Consider the following 8,108-nt stretch of genomic DNA (forward strand, 5'->3'; position numbering starts at 1 on the left):
CTTCCTTAAAGACCTAATTTCGAAAACTTTCAACTACGTTGAATAAAATGGCTATCTAAAAATTTTGATTGGATGTGTTTGTGAAAATGATGGGTGTGGGGGGGGGCTAGTTGCCCTCCAATCAGTTTCGACTATTAAAAAGGGCACTTGCCCTTTGAATTTCCAATCGAATGAGTCGCTTTTGAAGTTTCTACGACAACACCTTCTATAAAAACCTTATATGCCCCCAGGGCAAAACTTAAAACCCTTGCCCTGAGGGCTCTGGGGGAGTGTCCTCCTCAAAAACATATTTTCTATCTGGAAATCAACTACGCTGAACAAAATGGCTATCTTAAAATTTTAATTGGATGGGCTTGGGGAAATATTGCGCGTGGGGGGGAGGCTAGTTTCCCTCCAATCACTTTCGACTATTGAAAAGGCACTAGCCCTTTAGATTTCCAATCGAATGTGTCTTTTTTGAAGTTTCTACGACAACGCTTTCTATACGAAGTGCCCGGGTATGGAAAAAAAACACATTGTGCCCACATCGTTCTTCACTTATCTCAAAATTTTAATTCGATGTGTTTGAGAAAATGGTGGGCATGAGAGGGGCGTTAGTCACTATCCAATCATTTTCAACTACTAAAAAAGGCACTAGCAATTTCAATTTCCAATTGAACGAGCCATTTTGAAGTTTCTACGACAACGCTTTCAATAAAAACCTTATATGCCCCCAGGGCATAACTTAAAACCCTTGCCCTGAAGGTTGTGGGTGAGTGTCCTCTTCAAAAATATATTTTCTATCTGGAAATCAACTACCCTGAACGAATTGGCTATCTCAAAATTTTAATTGGATGTTTTTGGGGGAATGATGGGCGTGGGGAGGGGGGGCTAGTTGCCCTCCAATCACTTTCGACTATTAAAAAGGTCACTAGTCCTTCAAATTTCTAATCGAATGAGCCTGTTTTGACGTTTTTACGACAACGCCTCCTATAAAAACCTTATATGCCCCCAGGGCATAACTTAAAAGCCTTGCCCTGAGGGTTACGGGGGAGTTTCCTCCTCAAAAACATATTTTCTATCTGAAAATCAACTACGCTGAACAAAATGGCTATCTCAAAATTTTGATTGGTTGTGTTTGGGGGATTGAGTGGCGTGGGGGAGGGGCTAGTTGCCCTCCAATCACTTTCGACTATTTAAAAGGGCACTAACCACTCCAATTTCCAACCGAATAGGCCCTTTTAAAGTTTCTACGACAACTCCTTCGATACGAAGTGCCCGGGTATGGAAAAAAACACATTGTGCCCACATCGTTCTTTACTTAGGCAGCGCTAGAGCGCTGCCTATGAAATTGTTGTTTGTTTAATTTAGAGTACCTGAAGATCCACAAATGGGGCGAAATATGATACTTTTTTTTTTAAGTCAGTTTGATCTGCAAGAAAATTAACCTTCCAATTTTTTTTTAGGAAGTTAAGAAAATAAGAACTAAACAAAATTTCCTAATCCTAATCGATTTCCTTATTTTCCTAATCGAGGCAGCATCCAATTTAATCCCATTTCTTTTCTCTTTTCTTTGATTTTGGGAACTCGATACTTCTAAAGTCACCATAACAACGCAATGGTCAGATACATTCCGTGAATCAACAGTGAATCAATTCCGTGAATCAACACCGCTGAAACTACCTTTAAGTTAAATTTAAACAAGACCTACCTTTAAGAGTAAAAGCCGTCTTTTTAAAACCTAAATGGTCCTCTCGTTTCCCCGTTTCGTAAAATTTCAAAACAGTAGAGAATTAACATGTCATTCAGTATTTTTAAACCATTCAGTATCCATTCAGTATGTTTTTTTAGCTAAACTTGGCTCACAATTTTGTTCACCAACTGGTAAGAAATGGTCCAACTTTGAAAATCTAATGCCAATAGACTATTGCGGCTAAATGGCTTAGTCAATTGTGATGAACTATAAATCGTAGCTCTTAAAAAACTTTCAATATACTTTTCTGTAGGATGCGTCGTGTAGGAGTTGTAAGCAAAAAAAAAACAAACAAAGCAGCAACTTTGTATCCTAAACTAAACAAAACAAAATTAACCTCTTAGCTAATCTTGGCTCGGAACTTTGTTTACCAGCTGGTAAAAATAGTCAAACTTTGAAAATCTAATGCCAATAGACTATTGCGGCTAAATGGCTGAGCCAATTGTGATTGACTATAAATCGTAGCTCTTAAAAAGCTTTCATTATACTTTTCTGTAGGATGCGTCGTTTAGGAGTTCTAAGCAAAAAACCAAACAAAGAAGCAACTTTGTAGCCAAGTTGGTAAAAATGGCTAAAGCTTGAAAATAGACTGCAGATAAAGGGCTTGGTTGATTTTGACGTACTAAAAAGTATTCAGCGCAGAATGTAATACTCTTAGAAACGCGAAAAGTACAATTTTCTGTTTTATCAGTCGTTTAGGAATTGCAAATTAAAAACTGAAAATACTACAAACATTTAGCTCGTTTTTGACCCTCAAAACTTAAGCAGAAGTCAGAATTGGCCGCAGACTTACAGGACTCTTATTTGGGACCCCAAAAATGTATTTAAGCATTTTCCAGTTTTTGAAGATTTTTCGGGAAGCATATGTTTAATTTACCTGGTTTAATTGGCACTTCCAATGCTGTATAATAGAAATATCAAAACAAAAGTATAAGGCAACGTCATTCAGCCGGGGAGGGAGGGGGGTGGCCCATCCTTCCCATCCTTGCTCCCCCTGCCCCCTTCCATTTCGAGATTATGCAACTCGAAAATATAATCGTATGTCCATATGCCCATAGCTACTGTTATGACCTGTCATATTCATTTGTATCGATACAGTATTGACATAATTCAAAGGGGAGGTGGGGAGAATCAATTAAATTTGTTCTCAAGGGTAGCCTAGCCTCTTGAATTATATCTAAAACGCTTTTCCTTACACTGAGCCAAGTCAACTTTGGTTTGATTTACAACATTTTTGCTACTTTGTTTAATATTTGATTGTAATTTCAGGCTTCTAATAGCAAATTAGTTTTACTATATTTACAAGGGTTGACAAATTATAACCTAAGTTAATTGATTCCATTTGAGCATTTGAGTACCTTAATTTCTAGTCTGTATCGTAATTACGAAACAAAATAATGCCAGAAATCTAAAGACTAGAATGTCTAGCCTATGAAATACCAAGCACCAGTTATAAATTTAGCCATTATGGCATTTAAATTAAAGCGCCAGACGTGATTGTATCAACAATGTGAATACTATGACAAACTGCTGTTCTACTATTAGTGTATATAGTTACTATCGAGAAACAAATTTTTCATCTGGCAATATTGAAGCCCTGTAATATGAATCTCAGATAAGGTTTTATGGGAATTTACTTTACATAAGTTACACTTTCACTTAGCTCATATTGCCAATCCTAAGAACAAAATTACAAGGGCACTTTCCAAGATAAGCAGCTCATCTAGAATTTTGCCATGGCTACTATCTGATTCTAGGACTTTGGCCCTTAAATGTCTAATTTTTGTTAGTTTTGTGAATAAAATTTTAGGAATGGCTCTATAGAATGGTTCAACTGTAATTTTTTTTTTCTTTTATAGCAAGTCTAAAGTATGAGATAAATTGTTTGATAAATAAGATAATACACTTGCTAGTAGCTGTCTTCCTTTTTTTGGAACCTTATTGTATCCTTTTTTATTATTATTATTATTAAGCGAAAACTATAGTAAAATACTAAAATCTTTTCAGAGGATTTTCAGTGGTTACTGGTGGTTGCTATAGAAAAACAATAAAGGCCACATTCTGCAACAATTTGTGGTAAGATTTTGCCAGTTCTGAGGAGTTTCTTCAAGTTTCACCATAGAATAAATAGGAAAACTAGGAAGAATTTGTTTTTCAGAACTAAAAAGAAGTTGACTTAGTATATATATCCTTGAATTTTAGTAGAATGTAGTGAAACTAGCCCTAGTTTAATTTAATGACAAAACTGTATTTTTAGGTGCCAGTGATTGGTACATAATCAAATAGTCAGATTAACTGGTAGTTTGGATTTTTTCAATTTTGGAAGTGAAAGATGTGACATTTTATTCAATATTACAGACTATTGTTCTAAACAGGGGCATCAATATAAAAAAATGTAGGGGGAAGTAAGCAAAATGAATATTTCAAAGTCTGACAGGTAGGCTTTTTTTTCTTTCATTGGCTTTCTTAAAAAAAAATTCAACATATTTGCTTAATCTTAAACGTTGCTCTTGGAATAATAAAATTAGTACTTAGGTTTTGATGTGAACAGGAAATTTTCAATGTGAAGAGATCCAAATAAAATCCTGTATCTTATGCTACTTGACTTAGGCTACGTAGAGCAATGTGTATCCGACATAATAGTTGTAGTAGTAGCAGCAGTAGCAGTATGAAATGAATAGCCTTGGAAGTTTTAGTTTAATAGCTTAGTCCGTTGGTGAGATATTACTGCTACGTCCTTTTGACAACCTGCATATACATAATCTGTCTTGACTTTTTTCAACATCCCCTCATCATTACCTAAAAATCTCACCTTGATACTCCTAGCCTTTAGCCTTGATACTATTAGCAACAGAACCTATATATCTACAACGAATAACTTGAATAACTTACAGCCCTTACCCCAAGGGCTTTGAGAGGTATGTAATTCCTGGGGTACAGTTATTGGATCTTTCGGCTACTTAAAAGAAAATGGCTACCTCGAAATTTCGCTCGAGTGCACTTCGCTCAATACTCTGGCAGTACTATTGTGCTGTTTATGTACTTTGTACTTGTAGTGGGAATCAGGCATTTCCACCTTGCCCGGCATCGAGAATCTTCGAGACTTTTTTGGACCATTCAGTGCACTCTGCTGCCAGCTGCTCTGCAAATGGAAGCTATTGGGTTATTCATTTATGTCCGACCTCCCTATAAGTATCTGATTTAACCAGTTTTTCCAGTGTCCTCCTTATTGTCTCTCCCAAAGGTTGAGGGGGTTAGCTAAAAGGATTCGGTGAGGCAGGTGCTCTGGTGATTCTCGTAGGATATGGTCCAACCATTTTAGCCGGTGTCCTTTGATCGTGAGCGGAACCCTTTGTTTAATGCCGCATATTCGTCGTATATCCACGTTTGATGTGCGATCACGCAGATGTATCTCGGGTATACTCCACAGATAAGTGAGGTGACAAGCCTTAAGTGTGTTTTAATGCAATTGCTTCACTGACCAAGTTTTGCATCCGTAAAGAAGGATTGTTCGAACTAAAGCCAGGTAGATTTGGACTTCAAAGCGTAGACTAATTTTACTTACGTTTATTCCACAAAGGTATCTGAAGGAAGCCAAGACCGGTTGTACTTTCTGCAATCACTGTTGCATATCGGCGTCTGAACACTCTGAAGATCCATCAATACAAAGCTGAGAGCCAAGGTCAGGGTTGCCACCTTTAGTGATCTATCACCATTTCTAGTGATTTTTTATGTTGCCTAATGATTTTTTTCTACTGATTTTCTAGTGATTTATAGTGGTTTTTGTTCTAAAATTAGTGATTTTTTCAGAAATCTAATGATTTTTCACTATTTAGCATGCAGATTCATGATTCAATCGGATAAATTATAAAGGAAGCTAATTAAAAAAAACAACCGCTAAATAGTGATTCAGTACTGTTTCTAATATGTTCCAGATTAGCATTTATGTAAATATACCGCCTTTGAAACTTCCGATTTCCCACCATTTGTCTATATCAGATATAGACCCCAGAGCGTTATCATCAACATAAAAGGTGAACCTAGTTAATTGCAACATTGCAAAAATGCTCTATGCTTCCTATTTCACAACATTCACTCAGGTCGAATTTTTGTCTTCATATTTATATATTTTTTCTCTCTATAATCAGTCAGTTCTAAATTAGATTTTCTTCTGTTAAAACCTTTGAAAGTGGAGTGAATGGTGGATATGAATTTACCCTCTATATCTGCAAATAGAACAGAAATAAAGTATTTGTCACATTAGAAGGTAGGTATGGACTAAATATAATTTTCTAAACAAAAAAAAAGAAACAATTAAAAAAAAAATAGGACGCAGTGCTTTTTATGATAGGATGCGTAATGTAACAAAAAAGATTAAATCGACTGCAGTTTGATAATTGAATTCAGTTGGGAGTAAATGGGGGGGGGGTAACTACTCTGGGAACTATTTAATGGTTTTAATCTTTACTTCTAATATCTAATTGAAATTCCAATAATTCTCCAAATTATCTTCTTTGTAATTGAAACACTTAATAAGGGCAGATAAAGTCCTATTTTTTAGGTTTTTGGATTTATGTGCTAGTACATCAAACAGTTTGTGGTAACAAACTGTAAGAATCGAGCGACACGGCTTAATAGTAACTGAAACTCTATAAACGGGATTTTGATATGAGCCGATATTTTAGCTGATTATTATGTTCATTCAAAAGGTACATTATTATTTAAGATTTGTCTCGCCCATAAAAGGCTAAGAAACTGAGAAAATTTGCCTGATTTTTGAAAGAGGGAGGAAACACCCACTAAAAATAAAAGAATTTTAATTAAAAATAAACCATTAGATTCGGCGTATCAGAGAACCCTATTGTAGAGGATCCAAGCCCTATATGCAAAAATGTTGAATTTTGTATTATTTTCCAGAAGAAATATCAATTTGTTGCTTTTTTCCAGCGGCGATCGTATCAAACCAACGGTCCTAGAACATCGGATTTGAACCGAAATTAAAATTTCTGGTGTCCCTTTTATTTTACCAAAAAGATCGGATGACTACTAGCCCACCCCTCACGTCTCTTTTTTCCCCAATTAAATTGTTCGATTAAAAGTTTAAGATAGCCATTTTGTTTAGCATAGTTGAAAGATTTCAAACTGTACCTTTAGAATTAACATGATCCTCATAGCCCCTTAGGATTGGTCTGGGGATGAAAGTTTGCTAGGGATGAGTTACTAAGGATAATGAGGATAATGTGCGATCTATGAAAATCAGTTTCATAGCCACAAAGACAAAAAACGGGTGACAATACATTGGACTTGTATAACTTGGGTTATATATTTGCACATTAAGGGGCTGGGGGTTAAGGTCAGGTTAATTTAAGTTACTTTACCCCAATGTGCAAATATATAGCTCAAATTATACTATTATATAAACTAAAGTATTATATTTTTATCATTCTTTGGCATATTTCATTAGAATTAACATAACTTTACTTCTTGGGTGTGTTCCTTGTTTTACTTCTTCCGTAAAATTATATAGTACCTATTTTTTCAATGAAAGAAACAATAAGACCGATGCTTATCGAAATTTGTGAAGGGTAGGACCAATTTTTTCATGAAAATATAAAAAGGTCATTTTCAAAATTGTCGCTGATGTTTCAGTAATTATACTAGCTCAAATAGAGTAAAAAGAAAATAGTTCCTATATTTTTTGGAAAAAAACTGGGGTTTTGAATCGACAAGGAAAAAAAATTAAAAAGAAAAACCAAATATTTCGGTAAGATCACCAATAAGCAATTTTCAGTGATCGGGGTATAAGCCAAGGGTGCCCGTTTGGGAAAATACAGGAAGGATGGACTTTGTTCTATTTTCTGTGTAAAGATGAAAAAAGGCATTTTTCAAAATTTCAAGGATAATTTTCGCTTGAGAAAAACAAAAGATCAATCTAAAGGTATTTTTCCACATCTAGGGGGGTGATTTCATCCCCCTCCTGTAGGTGCACCCATGGGTGCCCAGAAGGGGGGGCAGGGGGCACTCGCCCCCCCCTAGCAGAATGATGCTGCCTTATTTTTATATTTTTGTTCTGAGATTTCTATTATATATCATCAAAAGTACCAATTAGACGAGGTTTGGCCCCCAAGAATTCAGCTTATGGGCGCCCATGGGTGCACCTGTATAGAACATGGTAAAGAAACAAAACAATTATTAATTACAATGATAAAGAGTGATATTATTTTAGTGATTTCTAGTAATTTTTAGTCAATAATCTAATGATTTATTTGCTGATTTAGTGATTTTTTTGAAGAATCTAGTGACTTTTATTTTCACCGAGTGGCAACCCTAGCCAAGGTATGTGTAGATTGTAGTTCTCGATCTGATTCAACTGTAC

This window comes from Artemia sp. Qi Xiang Cuo, chromosome 9 (genome assembly GCF_049724085.1).
Source record: "Artemia sp. Qi Xiang Cuo chromosome 9, ASM4972408v1, whole genome shotgun sequence".
In the NCBI taxonomy this organism is placed as follows: Eukaryota; Metazoa; Arthropoda; class Branchiopoda; order Anostraca; family Artemiidae; genus Artemia; species Artemia sp. Qi Xiang Cuo.